Source organism: Parasteatoda tepidariorum, chromosome 3 (assembly GCF_043381705.1).
Source record: "Parasteatoda tepidariorum isolate YZ-2023 chromosome 3, CAS_Ptep_4.0, whole genome shotgun sequence".
NCBI classification, from domain to species: domain Eukaryota; kingdom Metazoa; phylum Arthropoda; class Arachnida; order Araneae; family Theridiidae; genus Parasteatoda; species Parasteatoda tepidariorum.
The window spans coordinates 42760744-42779950 of NC_092206.1; positions in this window are offsets into that span (position 1 = coordinate 42760744).

Here is a 19207-nt window from a genome sequence, read left to right on the forward strand (position 1 = left end):
ATAGCTTTATATATATATATATATATATATGCACCGAAGATCCATTACATTATGATCACCCTGCTAATAACATGTAGGACCACAAATGCTCTATTAGATTAAGGTCAGGTGATTTTGGCAGCCAAGACATGACTTGAAAGTCACTGGAATGTTTCTCGAACCAATCCATGACGATTCGACCCTGATGACCTGGTGCATTATCCTGTTGGTAAACAGCATCCCCCGCAGGAAAAACTGCTGCCATGGATGGGTGAACCTGCTTTGAATGATAGGGTGAACCCTTTCAAGTAGCTTACAGATGTCAGAGATTGTTCTATGAGAATTATGGGTCCTAATGTGCCCCCTGAAAACATTGTTCCTGGACGAGATACCATGAAATCCTGGGCGAGCTGATTGTTATAAATGGAGGGTGGTCATAATGTAATGGCTCTTCGGTGTATATATACATGTATGCAGTTGGGCTGCCCATTCGACACATGGTTACCATCAAAATTTAGATGGGAAGGGTGACCCAGCTATTCGCTAAAGGTGGCTAGTATTTTTTAATAAATTACTGAATAAATTATTTAATTTAATAAATTACTGAATAAATTATTTAATTTAATAAATACTCGCACTAGAGTTTTATTTATTCACAATTCAATCTTTTTCTACTTTGTCTAGAATTTTATTAAACGTTGATATATTACAATTAAAATAATAAATCTTTCTTTTAAAGAAATTTTATGATAATATGGTTTATTGCATATCTAATCATTAAGATTTGTTGATACAACATATTAAAAACGGTTATTGAAATTTAACTTTCTTAGTAAGCATAAATTGAATTATAGAGAACAATGAATCAAATGTAATTTATTTACTAAATTTTTAATCATCGAAATTGTTTAATTCTCTTGTGATAGTTATTTTTACTCTGTTTTAAAATTTAGAAAATTGCATTCCTGTTTTTGAGATTAAATGACTCAGTAAAACTCATTTGTTTTTCTGTATTTTATGTATAATTATATGAGTACAGAGAAATAACTAAAGATTGCATTCCCTTGTTAACGTATCAAAAGATTTAATCTCGTTAAATAAACAACTGAAGATCATTTAATTGATTGAGACAATTTAAATTTTCTTCTAAGAAACAATTTAATCAAAAACTAAGTTTTTTTTTCTTTTTTAAAACCACAATGACCGATTTCTCATCTAAAGGCAATATAGCTCGAGTATTTGCCTAGAAAAATACAGGACAGTTAAAACGAGAAATCACCTATTTCAATTAATTAAACGGATGAAGGAAACAAAATTTCAATAAAAGTATTCTGCAAAAGATAATTTTTAAATATTAGATTGCTGATATGCACATGTGATGATTTTAATGAGACTTACTATTTATAGTTATGAAAGCATTTAATTTCTTAAATAATATTTCTGAATAAAAGCCACTTTAAAAAAATAAAATCTGGGGTGTTATTTTTTTCAGAGATAAAATGAAGACATTTTTATTACGTTAAAAGTAGGTGTTTTTATAACAGGTTTTTTTAATTAATGAAAAATATTCTATGAAAGTTAATATATAGAAATATATTATTCACGTTTCTTATGAAGAAAAGAAAATAAGAATTTATACTAAAACTGCTAAATTAATGAGTTCATTTCATGATGAACTGAAACACCTAAGAATTTGAAAATTTTCTGCATGTTGTAAGTTTCCACCTTTCTTTTATTTGCATACTTTATACTTTGTCTTTACTGTATCATAACTCTCAATAAGGAATTGCAATATCAAAGTAACGCCACTTAGTTGGAAAAAAAAAGACTTCAATATCATGCTATAAAAAAGACGCTGGTTGTTATCCAAAACCTCAGCTGAAATACAGAAATTATATAACCTCTTAACCAAGGGTAAAAATAAGTATTAGAGTATATAGTTAAGATTTCTGCACTGAACAATTTCCCCTAATAATAGCCAAAATCTACAAAAAAAGTGTTTCAATAAAACGAAATTTTGCACGTTAAAATGTGTAAAAGAATCCATAAATAAGGCCTTTAAAATGACATATAAGTAACCTTATCACTTTATAATATGATATTGACTAACGTGAAAAAAGATTATGTGGTGCACAGATATAACGATTAAAGAAATTTTTTTAAAAATAAATAAATCCCACACCGATTCCTTGGGCTTGATACTCTATTATAAATATGAAAATATCTCTATCTGTAAGATTGCAATGAAAATCAACTAGCAGAAATGTACATCAAATAGGCAAACCAAAAAAGAAACCTAATCTAGACCAAATAGATTTCTTTTAATTGCATCACATTAAAAGATGTTCACAATGATGGTAGTACTTGTTTACTTGGACACTATAAGTATATATTGAGTACATTAGTACATATTGAGTACATGAGTACTCATTGAAGAAATAAATATACCGTAGAATTTTACAATGATTTTTCACCAATTACCTACCATTGATTTGCAATGCTAGTTTATACTGACTCAGGGTAGAGGCTCATGCAGAGGCAAATGATGTCTCGTATTACCATATCACTTACAATGACCAAGCAAGTAGACTTTCCGGAATGTCTACAGGACAGGAAGCAACTTCAGTAAAAAATTGAGTATCTGATGAAAGCCAAGTAGATTGCTGAATCAGTTTCAAATGGCTGTCAGACATCCAGAATGTCTTTATCAGAACAGCAATCATACTAAGATTATGGATGGTATTGATTGACATTGCAGATCAGTGATACGCTGAATTACGAATGCACTTGAAAGCGATAAGTTTATCAAACAATTGTACATCCTACATTAAAACAGTTGTTCTTCCTCATAACACCAGTTTACGCATTGAAAGGGAAGAACATATTTTACATTTTTGATACCAGAACTATGTGATACAGTGCACTATGTGACATATCATGCACTATGTGATTTTCTAATTTAAAAGCACATCTTAACTCAGGTCCCGGCCAAGATAGCCTGAATGGCAGGGCACTTAACTCACGTTTATGAGAACGGGAGTGGGAATCCAGCCGACCTAAGATTCCCCGTGTAGTAAATGGTGTCTGGTGAAACCTTGAATTTGTCGGGCACAAAGCCCTCCATGTTCTCAAAACAAATCAATACCTCCTGGGGTACTGAATTGGAGATTGATCGTTCTCTTTTTCAGGTCAAAATTAGGATCTGTGGACGAATGAATGGATTTTTGAATGGATACGCCCTATAAATGTGTGTAACGTATAGGTGTGGCAGAAGTCGAATTCTTGGCCATAGATTACGAAACTGGAAAACAAAAGCTATCGCACGCTCTCTGCCTTAATGGCCAAAGGTAACAACAACAATGCAGGTCCTATTTGATTTTATCTCCATAATGCACTCATATAAAGCCACAACTTGTCTCATACTTACTGTAAGAGACTAATTAAGTAATCAGTTACTAAACATCCTTGCGAAGAAGCGAAAACTGACTTAAAAAATCCCAATAAGCCCGGTAATTTTTACAGAGAGTTCATGTGAGGATTTTGGTTAAATTACTAGTAAAATATGATTTTATAATGTGTGTTAAAATGTGGATAAATTTGGTAATTTTATGTTGATTCCTTAGAGCATGGCATGAAATTTATTTATTCGGTTAAATTTGACTTTCAGTTGTCTTTACTAAATTTGTTGTATTTAAAACAATAATTTTGGAAAAACCAGAATTTCCGATTAGTCGTTGCCCTATAAATAAAAATTTCCAAATGAATTTTTAAAAAACGTATAACTTTCTTTACATAACAAGAATCTTTTTTTTAATCAGAAATATCTATCATATAGGGTGGTACGATTCGATATTTATCAGAATTTTTTTTCTCCGAGTGAAATAAATCTAAGCATATAAATACTAGACGGATCGATTGATAGGTTTTTTTCCTCACTTTCGCTAAAAATGGAATGAATTTTTAGGAAATGAATGAAGTACATTTTAATTGAATTTATATGACATATTAAAAAATTTATTAAACGAAAAATAAATTGAACAAATTTTTAAAAATTAAGTGAACTCATCATTTTAATTGAATTTACGTAACATGTTAAAAAAATAAATTAAAAAATTATAAGCATAGTTATAACAATTTAATATAGCAAGTCATTTAATTTCATTGCAATTGAAAAAATGTGTCTTTTTTGTCAAAATGTTTGAAATTTATTAATAGACTGCAAGCAACATTCTGATCTTCTTCAATATCAGAACAAAGATTGAATTACATAGTTTTTCTTTTAATCTCAATAATGAAATATGAAAGAGAACACTAGAAACAAATCCTGAATTTTGGAAAATTGATCAGAGGTAAAAATACGCTAAAAATATCCTTTTGTTTCAATTTCTTTATTAACAATCGAAAAAAAATTCCAAAGGTTTTCAGGAGAAGGAAAATAGTTTCCGATAACAAAATGGAAGCTTTAGAAACTATGAATAGTTGTATTATTCTTTTTCTTTTCGAAATTCTTTATTTTTTATAAGAGTTCCTACAATTCCATTTTATCTGTTTTTAAGATGGAACATTTAATACTATTTTCAAAGAATGCTCATCGACTTAGCCTTTCATTTTTTTATCCAAACTTCAGTTTTCTTTTTTCATTAATCCGAGTCTTAAAGTTTTTAAAAATGACAGTTATTTCATTTTGCGGAGAACAATAGAAAAGAGCTTATCCGGATTTACAGCTTTAAACTTTTATAAGCAGATTGTGCATAAAAAAAAACTTTAAGAAAAATAGTTTATTTTCTAAATGCTCTCCGGGAGTTATTAGAAATTTCAAAAATTATTATTATTATTTTATTAAACGTTTAATTATAAAAAACAACAGAGAGGAAATCTCTAGTGGTTTTAGTAACAGTAATCACAGCAGTTAAATTGCCTAAATCAAAAACATTAGACATTCTAGGGCATTGTGGCACAATGGTAAAACGCAATTTATTACATTAATTAATGGTAAACGCAATTTTAACGTAATTAAAAACATTTCGATTTCATTGTAGGGCATAAGAGTTTTTTATTTTTATCAAGCTGTCATCAAGTGGAAATTTTAAATATCTACAATATTTCTATCCAGGTTAATGGAAAATGTGGGTTACCATATACTGCAAAAAGTGGCTGGGTGGCGCAGTTGGTTTGTCGTCGGCCTTCTGAGCCCAAGTCTGCGGGTTCAATCCCCGGCTCAGACACCGGATTTTCGGAATGCAGAAAATCCTCAGTGGCCATGTCGTATGATTATGCGGCCTATAAAAGGTCACTGGAGTACCTTATTGGCTCTTGGCATTTCCAGCAAAATTCAATTCCTAGTGCACTTTAGCATCCAAATAGAGTCTTGGTGCTGCCATCTAGTGTGTCAGAAACTAGACGTCCAAATTAACATGACCAACGGTATCTCACCCATTGTGGTGGTCCTGATAGAGTGGATACCACCTCTGGAGAACGCACTAGGTCTGCTCATCGGCAAGACTGATTGTGCAGCTCATTGGGGGAAAAAATATGCTGCAAAAAATTCCTCCTCAAATTACGATATAAAGTACTGATAATGTTACATTTGATCTATGGCTATCACAGAGCTTTTGAAGAGTGAAAATATTGCACTCATGGAATTGCAAGAGAGGTCTTCGGATTTTAATCCGATTGAACGCGTGTGGGACATGCTCGGCATCACGTCCCCAGCAGTCAGCAACAATTCCTCTGTTGCGATTAGCACTACAACAGGAATGGCTAGCAATTCCTCAAGAGCTTTTTAATAATCTGGTCCTCACCATGGGCAGACGTAAATTCTGCATAACAGACTGAGGGATCGTTTCTCATACTAAAGGGTGAAAGTGCCTTGTCAATATGACGTTTTAGACATTTGCACAGTTGCGTTTTAAGCCTATATTTAAATAAATTTCCTTATTGTTCCTTGGATTACATTTTTTTTCTCAAGTTGTTTACTTTCCCATATTCTTACATTTTGAGGAACGTATGGTATGATTTTTTATCGATTCTATGACATGATTTTTTATCTGTTCCAACTAACATAATTAGGGAAAAATATATATAGCAGGGAAGTTTTTATACGAATTTACCCAGAAACTTAACGTTTAGAGGGTTAAATTAAGCTAGTGATAAAAAAAAGTTCCTTTTGTCTGATTAAGTAAAAGCATGTCTAATGAGTTTAGAAGATCAGAAAATTTATTAAATACTAGGTTTCTTTTGCCCTCTGTTCACCAGTACTCTCCAAACCCAAATTGGAAAGGAGAGCGTTTCAGGTGGCCTAAACAAAACTTCTTGCGTTTTCAACTAAAGTAAAATTTGTAAACTAGTGATGTACATGCCAATCTAGAAAAAGTTTAACGACACAGTTTTAAGTGTAAATGTTGTATTTAAGAAACATTCGGAGTATCATTATTCTGCCTCAATCCTTTCAATTCTTTGTGACGCAACGGCTCATATTTTTATCATTCTACACTGGTGGACAAAATTAAGACATGGAAGACATTTTCCCAAATATCTCAAAAGATACTGAATATAAATAAATGAAATTTGGTATGAATATAGCTTATTCCATGATAATAAAGCATGCAAAACAAAAATAAATGCCATTCACTGGCATGACCTATTGCCAATAAATCCAGTGTAGTCTGAACTTAAGGATAAAAGATGACAATAAAAGTGAGGCTTGTACACTGTGTGTTGCCTCTAGTATGGTGTATGGTCACCCCTAACAGACAGACAGCATGCACAACGAGTATGCATGCTGTTAATAAGGGAGTTAAGGAGGACTTGTGGAAGACCCTCCCATTCTTCCACCAGAGCAATTTTTAACTCCAGAATGGTTGTGAGGGGAAGTTGGCGCATAGCAATAGCTCTCCCAAGAGCATCCCAAGCATGTTCAATAGGATTCAGGTCAGGGGATTTGGCTGGCCAATCCATTCGTTGAATATCCTTGCGCATTGTCGTCCATATAAATGAACTCAGGGCCAACAACGCCCTGAAAAGACGCACATAGGGCTCCCCCTGCCTGTACCTCTGGGTATTCACGGAACCATTGTCAAACACATGGAGCGGTGTGCGGGTATCTTGCATGATCCCTGCCCAAACCATGAGTCCTCCGCCAGCATAATGGTCCCATTTGATAATGTTGCTGGAATGGTATCATTTTCCATGTTCCCTCCATATCAATAACCGTTCAGAATCAGGTTGTAGACTGAATCTGGACTCATCGGTGAAGATAACATTAGCCCATTGAAGCTGTGTCCAATTCTGATGTAGTCTTAATTTTGTCCACCAGTGTATTTTCTTTATTTTTTTAATGCTATTTCCTTTAAAAAAACGGAATTATGAGCTTTTTCTGACTAATTTAATGTTTTAAAGTAAAATAAAATGTGAAATATATTAAATAAAAATGAACAAGAAAATGAAACAATCTTTCAAAGAAAAATTCTCATTTGAAATTTAAATTAAAATCTGCATAAAACCTGCAGAATACAATTACCCCTGAAACTTATTTCAAAAGTCAGCCATCTTATTTTGCTCATTTCCGGAAGTTCATTATTTTAATTACTAATAAGAGAAGTAGAGTTACTGAGGGAGGTCGCAATCAAGAATTAGGCTTGATCTTATCTGCCGAAATTTCAATCATGCTACAGCTAAAAATTCTTATTGAGCAGTGTTGCGAGTTAATTAATGCTAAAATATTCGGTTGCGTTGCCACAAAATCTCGATAAATAAGAGAAGTAAATTTTGTTTTCCCACTAGCGTTTCGAAGTTTCTTAAGTAATTAATGCAACAGAAATATTTGATTAAATAAAATACAATAGAAGAATTAACTCAACTAAATGGATTTCCTCAGTTCGTTTGAAATACCTGTTATATATATGAAATAAAATTTTTATATAAAAGATTTTTAACTCCCTATTTCATGTGTTACAATTTATTTTAGATATTCTGACTAAATTTCAGGATTTTCATTTTATGTGGTTTAAATGAAATAAAATGTTTAATGAAAGGCTGTATTTGCACTTATTGTAAATTAAATATTCACCTTAAACTTTTGGTCCTTTTTTAAGTTAAGTGACAAAATTAGGTTTTCTGTTTAATTGAGTTTTCAAAGTAAAATAATAAAAATACCATGTACTTTGCACTAAATAAAAAAACAGACCACCCTAAGTAACTTTTGATGTAATGATCAGATCTTCACGTTCTTGGTCTCATTCTTAATGATTCGAATGAGTAACCTCGAATATGCTAATTAATTAGTACAGACGATATTTTAAATTACAAAATCAGCGTACTTTCTCTGAATAATTATACTTTTTTGACGGATTAAGATTTCTGACATCCAAAATATTTTTTTTTAATTTCTAATGGCAAGGCAAAAGGTACAAATAGAAGGATGAAATTTATAACGAATGCAAATGTACGTAGGATAACAAAGAAAAAAGACCGAAGTCATTGGCTAAAAAGTTCTCTTGCTTCCCAATATCTCGAGGACTTAGTGTATCCATGAAGAACCCCACATAGAAGCAGGTGGTCCCCGCCCAATTTCTTTCCAGATTTACAAAGTGGACAAAAAGGCGTGGTGGAAAGGCCTATGCGGTATAGAGATTGATCGTTGGATCTGGAGTTTCTTGGGCTGGGATAATCCACCCGCATTCCACTGTAAGATCTCAAGTTTCATAGCAAGAAATTGCCTAAGGCTGTGGATCACATAGCCGCAGAGCGTTGCCCAGAGTGCACCACGAGGAGGTAGATTTACGCTGCACTCCACAGCCAAAATATAGGAGTTGCAATTTGGGAAATATGGTTACAAGAGTTTGGCCAGGAAAGTCGTCCAATGTTTGTACTCCTTGATACTAGTTTCATTTCTTGTGTTTTTCCCTACATCTCAAGAATTTTTTAAGCGAATTGAAAAAAATTTACACCAATTATAAATTATTTGAGTGAAATCGGTAGAGCAGTTCTTGAAACATCGAGTTTTTAAAATATGAATTTTTTAAAATTTGATTTCTCAGGAGCAATTCGACTCAAATTTTGTATTTTGTCATATAAATTTATATTCTTTAAGACGATGTGAAGCATTTTATACTTTCCAGTTCAAATTTTTTTCGACAAATAATAAATAAAACAATAAAATTTAATAAATGTAATTAAAGTTATTTTTGCGTGGAATAATCTTTGGACAAACGAATATTTTGATTGTGGGCAAAAAATTCTTAATTCGCTTCAAAAGATCTCAAGATATGTCAAAATACGCTAATAAAGTAAAATTAACTTTAAGGGTCTCAAACTTTGGATCGCTCTCCTGACCAAACTACTGGGGCCATATTTCTTAGACCCGGAATTTCAAGATATCCTCTATATTTTGGTTGTCAGAAGTCTGAATGCGTTTCTGCGTTTGATGTTATACCTTAAATCAGGGATGGGCAAACTTTTTTGGTCGTGGGCCAAAAATCTAGAAGAAAAAGTTTGGTGGGCTGTGTAAAAACTTCTAAAATAAAAATTCTAACTTCTGAAATAAAATAAAGTCAATTCATCATTGAACGCATGGCACTCTACATCAACTTTGCATTTTTTAGTTGCCATTTTGGGATTAAAAATGTTTACAAATAACTGAAAAAGGTAGTAGCCTTTTCATAAATTTAATAATTTCACCATTATTTGCAATGACGTTGTATGTGAGCAGCCTTTCCATACGCAGTAAATTATGTTAGAACTCACGCCGGAAGTTAAAATGTTGGAACTTAAAATGCGTAGTAAGCCTCATGTGAAGTACAATTCACCTATATTAGATTCCATATGTCTGCTCCTCGAGAAAGACAAATACTAGTTGGAGCTAATCTAAGGCTATTCTATAAGGGACTTTCGCTTTCAACATTTTATCAATTGAAGCTGTTAATGCTAACTATTTTAATTAATTTATGTTTTGTAGAACAAAAATAGAGAAAGTAAAAAGTTAAAATTCTGTCCGCGGGCCGGATAAAATCTTCCGGCAGGCCACAGTTGGCCCGCGGGCCGTAGTTTGCCCATCACTGCCTTAAATTACCGTCAGCACTAACTAATTGGCATATTTTAGGTCACCCTTTCGAAACATGAAAATTGAGTCCTAGAACATGAAGATCTGATCATTACATCAAAAGTTATTCAGGGCTGTCAGTTTTTTTTTTTTTATTTTGTGCTCTGTATATGGTAACAGTTTTGTTATTATTTTTTTACTTATAATAACTTTTTACAGAAATTTATTATTTTCGCTATTATTCCCCTGATAGAAAATCATTTTTATTAATAAATCAATCAAGCAATTAAGTATTTTCGTGCAATTCTTAAATTATTTGTCATAGTTCAGTAAATAATCTCAATAGAGAAAAATGCGAATTAATTAATTGTGAGTGCGATAAGGTCATTAATACTTTTCTTCATCGTATGAATTCCGAACCAAACTGCTGTAAAATCTATCCGCACTCAAGTGACTGGTACTTTTTACCGTAAAATTCATTTTCACTGCATCATGTTACGAAACAAGAAATCTGATATACCGTAATTTTTACAGCAATATTTACTGTAAAGTCACAGAAACACTCGAAATTAACAAATTGTTGAAAAAATTACAGTATAATATTTTACGATGAAAAAAGAAATTTACGATAAAAACGGATTTTACGGATGATGCTTTCAAAGTTCCAGTACTTTATACCGCAGTTTGATCTAGAATTTGTACAGTTGATCCGGAATTTGACTGGAAGTGTACTTTTCTTATGATAATAGCTACTTTTCTTATTTAATAACTAAAATTACCTTTATATTGTAATTATGTGCTTAATATAAGTTATTATACGTGTATATTCATGTTGAATGTTATACCCATGGCAAACAAGGGTAGATATTAGGCTCCAGGTATTCTTTGGCCAAGGTTATACAGAACTTTATTTTTCTAAGAGACATTTACTGCATAAACTTCGTTTAGCTCATTTATAAATAGTTTTTGCCTTAAAATTAAACAAATCAGTAATTCTATCAAAAAGTAAATCATTCCCTGGATAGTCCGTTATGCGCCAGGAGGAAAATGAAGATTTACATTGTAGTCTTTACAACTTCTTAACTACGCATTTCTTCCCAAACGAGTTGTTAACCATCGATTTGAAGCTAAGTGAGCTACAAGTCAACCCAGCTTTAGAAGTAAGAGTATCGATGGGTCAAACATCATAAACAAAATCCTTCAAAATGACAGCTCAGCCATTAACCAACTAATCCAAGTTAAAAATTCTACGTTTAAAATATTTTCATTGTTAAGTAATTAATTAAAAAGTAATAAATGTTACTGTAAATTCAATTCTTTTTAGAAAAATGAGCAATCCTAGAGAGAAAAGCTGAAAAAATTTTTGCAGGGTAAATTTTTGAATCATTAATTTTGCAAAATGTAAACAACTCAGGTTAATTTTAAAGTGACTTTATAACAAAGCGATCAATATTTTAAAAAAAAGAATAAGAAAGTGAAATTGGAAGAAAAACGAGTGCAAATATAAATATGAATCAACTTATTATTCAATAAATAATTTAAAGAAATAAACAAATACGTAAAAGGAACGTATTTCTGTTTTTTGATTTATAATTGCAGTTATTACGTTAATTATGACGTTCTTTCATTTCAAGTTCTCGTAAAAATAAATATTTTTATTTACAGATCACTATTCTGGCTTACTGTATTCCTGAAAAAGAATAAACAACATTTTTTGATAATTCAGTTTGGAAAAAACTAATATTGCTGTTGGATAAAAAAAATTTAAACCTAATGACAAACAGTCAAAAATTCACAAACATTATAAAAGAATTTTACAAAAAAAAGTTTATCCCTTTTACATATTGTATCAATTTTTAATATGTTGGACACGTTTGCAACTAAAAATAAAAACTATTTGCATTTTACTTTAATTTTTGTTTTAAAAACTAACAAAAATTGAAACTTAAGAAATTTTGTTTCCCACTTTCAGATGTTGCTTTATTCAAAGCAGTTTTTAGTATATAAATAAAATCAATAAAATAAATCATTAGATTGCTTTAAACTAAGAACAATTCATCACTTTAAAATTTAGTTAAAATTATTGATTAAATTTACGAATTGTAATTCAGGACTGAAAGATTATATATGTCATTTTAACATTTAAAATGCTATTATCATTAGAAATGTCAATTAAGGTAATTTTTAAAAAAAGTAATTTTCAAATATATATGAAACTGAACTTTTATAAATATACCGAGTTCTATCATTGTGTACTGTATATGGGTTATTAGTTTAATTATCAAAAGTATTGACAAGAAAAATGAACAATTTTATTTATTTATTTTCTTAAAATTAAAATAACTTAATTTTTTCTTGCATTGTAAAAAAATTCCAGAACATATTACGATATTAAATACTTAAAAACTCTTAAAACTCTCTATTAAAACTCTTGGGGTCCATCATCGGTAAAATCCAGTTTATATTAAAATCCAATTTTGTCGTAAAATCTATTTTACCGAAATTTTTACTATACCGTTTCCGTAATTTTTATAGTTTTACAAGATTTAATTTTTACGGTACAGTACTTATTTAGAAATTTTGCTGTAATTATTACTGTAAAAATTATGGTAATCTAGATTTCTTGTTCCGTAACATGCTCCAGTAACAATGAATTTTACGGTAAAAAATGCTCTGAACTCTCATACTTTTTACCGGAATTTTTTAGGTATGTATTATTAAAATAAACAAAACTTCGATGTGTTTAGCTCTGTTTCTTATATAGTATATTCCATTTCATTCAATCTAAAGCTTACTCCGATGTTAAATTTACTTAATGTAGTTAGATTAATTATTGACTAAGAAACTTTCAAATTTGCACATTGCATTTAGGCCATTATTATTTTAATTAAACCTTATTTATTCAACCTAAAATGTAACATAAGGAAATCAATGACAATTGCAATAAAAATATTGTATAATATTTGTTCGTTTTTTTTAAACTTAAAATTTCAAAAACATTCGAACGAAGGTAAGAAACAAGTTACAAACAAACTCTCACGTTGTTTGCTTTATTTCCTCGCTTAGCCAAATTTCTTTTTCAAAAACCCTGTAGACATGTTTACAAGAAAAACTGAAATTTAATATTTCTTGTTTCAAGCCAAGAAAAGTTATTTTTTCATAGATAGCACCTGAAATATTTCTCACATATGTCAGTTGCGTTTTACCATTTATTTTCTTTTTTAATATTAGAACACTCATCATTTCCATCTTAGTATACATGTAGAGAGCAAAAAAGAAATTTTAGAAAATATTTTTTTTTCATTATAGATAAAAATACATCTTAATAACATAGAGTTAGAAAATGATTATTAAAAGTAGGGTATTAAACAAAGAATATATATACAAGTATATATATATATATATATATATATATACATATNATATATATATATTGCTTTCGTTTTATTACAAACAAATGAATTTTAATCATTTATGCTGAATATTATAAAGTATTTTTAATTGTTATAATGACATAAATTAGAAATTTTAAAACTGATTCAAGCAATCCATTGATATCTAGGAGAATAAAGCAGACATTTGTACGTACCTTGTACCATATACAAATCCACAAATCTGAACCGATTTGAAGTCGAAGACAGGACGGGCTTACATGCCGATGATGTTTAATTCCTTTTGAGATATGTCACCCTTGCTATTACTTTATTTGGTGTTGATTGTATGTAATAAACATAACGATATTGGCACCAAAATATGTTTGTGGAAATAGGTTTTCACGACTCATCAATGGGATATGTACAATAGAAAATTGTCGCTTATGGTAATGTTTTACTATCAGCAGTTAACCTCGAGAAATATCCTTATTCCAAATGATACCGGATAAAATCATCCTTATTTAAAAGAAATGATGAACTTCTAAGAGCATCACCGTCATGTGGGGCTACTTTGTGCAGCGGGGGCTACTTTGTGCAAATTTGAATTTGGTACTTTTTAAGTGCTGTTATTCAGTATTACGTTTTTTTCACGTTAAAAATGCGTGGAATTTGAAGATAGAAGCCTCCTCTATTACTACAAACATTTTACGAATTTTAAAACAATCTCAGAGTGTGTTTTGTTTATCCAATGTCAACAACCTTCCGAGGACGTCTGACGTCGAAAAGTTTGCGTGGAAACTTTAGCTGTGAAATGCAAAGATGTTGATAAAACAATTGTCGTAAGTGCAAAATTTTTTATTTATATATTAATAAACAATTATATCATGTAAGCGTTAAAGGAATTTGAAAATTAATAACAAATAAACGGAAAATGAAAAAAATGTACTTTGGGGCTACTTTGTGCAAAGTTTCATTCGTTTTTTTTTTCGACAGAAAAATGGTCAGACGTTTCAGAAAAAATACCTGGAACGAAAAACTACCATGATTACGCTCCAGAAAAGCTGCAACAATGCTGCTGCAACAAGCAGTTGCTGGTGGTATGTCGATTGTAGAAGCTTTTCGGAAGTACAAAACCAACAGAAATACTATCTTAATAAAATTCACAAGAAACACGTGAAACGTGCTGGTAAACTATTATTTTTCTACTGCAAAGATTTTTCTAATGAATTAATCAACCGATTTAACACATAAAAATATATTTTATAGGACATTAGGTGATTTTGACAAAAACTGAAGAGCAAGTTCTATCTAAGTATTGTGCACTTCTGGCCGAATGGGGTGTACCTTTGCAACTTTTTGATCTAAGGCTCATAACCAAACGATACCTTGACCGCACAAACAGGAAGGTTCCCGATTTCGAGAATAAAATGCCAGGAAGAGATTGAACTAAGTACTTCATGGATAGACAATCTGAAGAGTTGAAAGAAAGATTTGCCATTAACATTCGAAGAAGTCGAGAGGACATTTCTCGAACGATTGTCAACAACTTTTTTGACAACATTTCTGGAGAACTGTAGTCTGTTCCAGCTTCAAACATATTCAATTATGACGAGACAAATCTGTCCGACGACCTTGAAAAAAAGAAAGTGATATCTAAATGTTCATGCAGGTGTACTAAACGGATGATAAATTCTTCAATGAGCTGCATTTCACTCATGTTTTGTGGAAGTGCATCGGGATACGTGTTGCCTCCGTACACAGTGTACAAAGCAACACATCTCCATAATAATTGGATTTTAGGTGGACCAAAGAACAGCCGTTGCAAGCGTTCATCTAGCGGCTAGTTTGATTTAAGTACATTCGAAGAGTGGTTCGAAACAGACTTTCTAGTTCATACACGAAAAACTCCAGGGAAGAAAATTCTCATTGGTGACAACGTTTCAAGTCATATTTCAGTTCAAGTTGTAAAAATGTGTCAAGATAATGATATTAAACTAATTTTCCTCCCTCCTAACTCAACACATTTGTTGCAACCCCTTGATGTGGCATTCTTCGGGCCATTGAAAGTAGCTTGGCGCGCTATTTTGGAGACCTGGAAGTCAACATCTAGAGGAAGAAATGCAACCGGTCTCGATAAATCGCAGTTCCCTCGACTACTTAAAAATTTGGTGGAGCGGATTGAATTATCGTCAAGTCAAAACATTGTTTTAGGGTGTCGAGAAATAGGTATTTTTCCTGTGGATAGTCATAAGGTGTTGGAAAAACTACAGACTGAAGATCTTGATGCTGTGGAAGCAGGAATATCTGCAGAGATAATTGATCATCTTAAAGCAATAAGAATCAAAGATCAATCCTCAACGAAACAGCGAAAAAGGAAGTTGACAGTTGCTCCAGGAAAAAGTATCTCTGTTGAGGACGTGGAGAGCGGCACAGTTGCAGGGTCATCAAATTCAAAGAAGAGAAAAACGAAGAAGAATAAATCTGATCCTGATGGTGAAAGTTGAATGAAAGTTGAAGCCGATGTTGAAGAGGAGGAAGTAGAAGAAGGAAAAGTCAAAGACAAGATTCAGAAAGCTACTCTCAGTGACAGCGATTTGAAAAAATGTGACTACGTAAGCGTCACTAATGAAAGAGAACATTTTCCAGGAAAAATTGTTAGCGCCAAACGTAAAAAAAACGAGTTTGAAGTGACCAAAACTTCAAAAAGTTGGAAGTGGAGCTAATCTGAAAAAAACTGACACGTACAAACTCGAAGAAATTGTGAGAAAGATTAGCCAACCGAAGGTTGTTAATAAGCGTGGTCTATACCGCGTTAAAGAGAGATAAACGCTCTGGGGGAAGTAAAAACTGCAGATTCGCGACGTGATGTAGATGCATGTTATGTTCAAATTTATCAATATTATAAGGAATGGCAAAAGTAAGAGGAAAATACTAAAGAGGGCCGAAATAGCCAAAATGTTTGTTTTCAAAGTGCTATAGGGCGGAGAAGATGTATGATGCAAAAGTTAAAAAAAAATAAAGAAAAATATACTAAAATCAGTTAATGTCTTTTAGTTTTCAAAATTTGAAACAATTAGGCATTTTTTAAAGGCATACTTAAATTTTATAATTGATATTCTAGTTTTACATGTCTATTTAAAGATTCAGAAAAGTAAAATAAATTAAAACGATGATTTCAAAAATTTCAAATTTTTCGATTTTTCCAAGTTTCTCTGCGTGAGCGTCGCCTGCTTTATAAGTACAAAATGAACTCTACCGTTTTTACAATATGAACTCTACAGTCAGTACTCTATACTTGGAGGTTCTTGAAAATTGAGCACCCTCCCCCCATCTTTCCTAACTAACAATCCAAAATCGAGGTACATGTGTAAAATTCACATTACACTTAAAATCAAAATATTTATTATGATAATAATCAGAAGAAACGTCTGTGTCCAATAGCTTCCTTTACCAATTTTAATATCTGATTTTTGAAAAAAAAAACTCAGGCATTTCAAAACATTATTATTACGTTATTAAACGTATATAAGATCGTTTATCGGAAAAAGCCATCACCGGTTACTTGTCCACATACTTTAAGTGAAGCTTCCGTCACCAGTTTTATGATTCTCTCAACTGCTTGAGTGTGACATGGAAATTTATTGATATTATCCAGAAGGCTAATGTCAGAATCAATAAGAGATAAAATGTCCTCATCACTTAAGAGCAGAAAGATTTAGGGGAATACAGAAGTCAATTAATCCGGAAAATAATTTATATTTAATCATTTTCATCAAAGTTTATTTTCGGAGGCACGAAGTGTCTGATACTATATTTTTGTCAAAGGTGAATTGTTTGGCATTTAAAATTCCTTCATATTCAAGTTTTCGAATGCTTTCTTGTCATCAATGCTCATAGTTAAAGTAAAATATCAAGATGTACAAAAATTAACTTCTTTCAAATACAGGATTTACAATTTTAAATAAATCGTCAGGCAAATATCTCGCTGTTCTAATCATCTCAAAGATTTGATTTGGTCCATCAGTTATTCAACTGTTCTTTTTTTATTTGAACCACACTGGTATATATGATTTCAATGTGAGAATACAAATAATGTTCTCAAAGTAGCAGGGCTGGTTAAACGACTTAAGAAATATTTTATCCGCGATTAATCATCTGGAGTGTGACAGAAGTACAAGATCTCGAAAAGACAAATCTTCTGGACAATGCCCCGACTTTATTACTTTGGTTATGTCAAACAAGAACTGTTGGACTTTGCTTTGTATCTGTCTATTCCTAAAATAATGCAATTTTCAGTGTCATACTACACTACGGGAAGCTTTTCATAGCTGATTTGCTGACCTATGCGTCCAAAAAAAATTGGGTCTGTGGTTGTACCATCTAAATCAAGAAATGTATAACGGAGAGGAGATTCATTAAAGAGCAATAGACACCCACTTCAAGGTAATGACCTTTCAACGTGAGGTTCTAGCTGTAGAATAAGGCCATTTTTCTAACTGGATTTAGTTACAATTTCACTATATCCAATAATTTTTAATATTAGCGAAACTTCCCGTGTGGATAGATTAGGCACTATGCTGCGAGCATATATGGCAGTACTTTTACTTTCGTTACTTGTACCGGCTGTACAAGTAAAAAGTACGTACTTTTACTTGTACTTCGTTACTTTTTAAATTTAGTACTTTTACTTGCACTTTCGTTACTTTTTTAGGGACAAAGTACAAGTATTTGTAACGGAAATGTCGAATGAAATCGTTACTTTTTTCTAAAACTCGGTAAGCTTTCTGAAAAAAAAAGAAAATAAATAAATAAATAAATAAAAGTTTAATTAAAAAAAATGCTTATGTTTTTTTAATTTATAAAATTAATGTGCAATATATATGCATTCACAGCTAACTTCGTGTTTAAATACCTTGACCTTTAAAAATTGTCATTCCTGAAAGGGAAAAGACGGCTCTTTTGAAGAAGAGCTTCATAGTGACATTATTAAAACAACAGTTTGTAAACCTTTAAACAAAGCTCTTTTAGAAGGCGTGCGCAAAAGGTTTCGCGATGTGAAATCGCAGGACGATTTATTGTTTTGCTGCAGGTCTGGTACCTCGAATCAAATTTAAATGGTTGGAAGAAAAAGCTAGGGAGGAGGCTACAAAAAAATTGGAAAGAATTGTCTAAGCTGAACACCCTGCTATAACTAATAACCTAAGAGAAAAAAAAACCAGGGATTTTAAAGTTTCTAAAGCTGAAAACATTATGCCAATCACCAGCGACAGAAGAATTTATGGCATACATGAGCTCAAGTGTCGAAACCGAAAGCATATCAATTTTGAATCGATATCCAATCGTAAAAAAATTATATGTGAAATATAATACTGCAGTACCTTCTAGTACTCACGTGGAGCGCTTATTCAGCGTGGCGAAGCACGTTCTGAGAAATTCTCGTAGGAGACTCAGTGACACCACTTTCGAAATGCAATTATTTTGCAAAATGAATAAAAATGTTAATTAGCAAGTTATTTTTATTCATTTTCGAGTTTTATGCATTTATTTAATGCATTTTAAATAAAAAATGTCGAATTTTATTATTACGTTTCTCAATTTTCTTTTTGAACTCACTAATAATATATTTTTGTCTTAATACATTTTCTACTAAATACATTTTTACCTAGTACATTTTTTACTAAAATTATGTTTATGCCCGACCTTGTCAAACAACACCCAGTCAAATCTCTAAGAACATCAGAACTATTTGTGCTATTGAAAACTATTATAATTACTATTTTAACTCTTGAAAACTCGAAGGTATTAATTTAGCCGC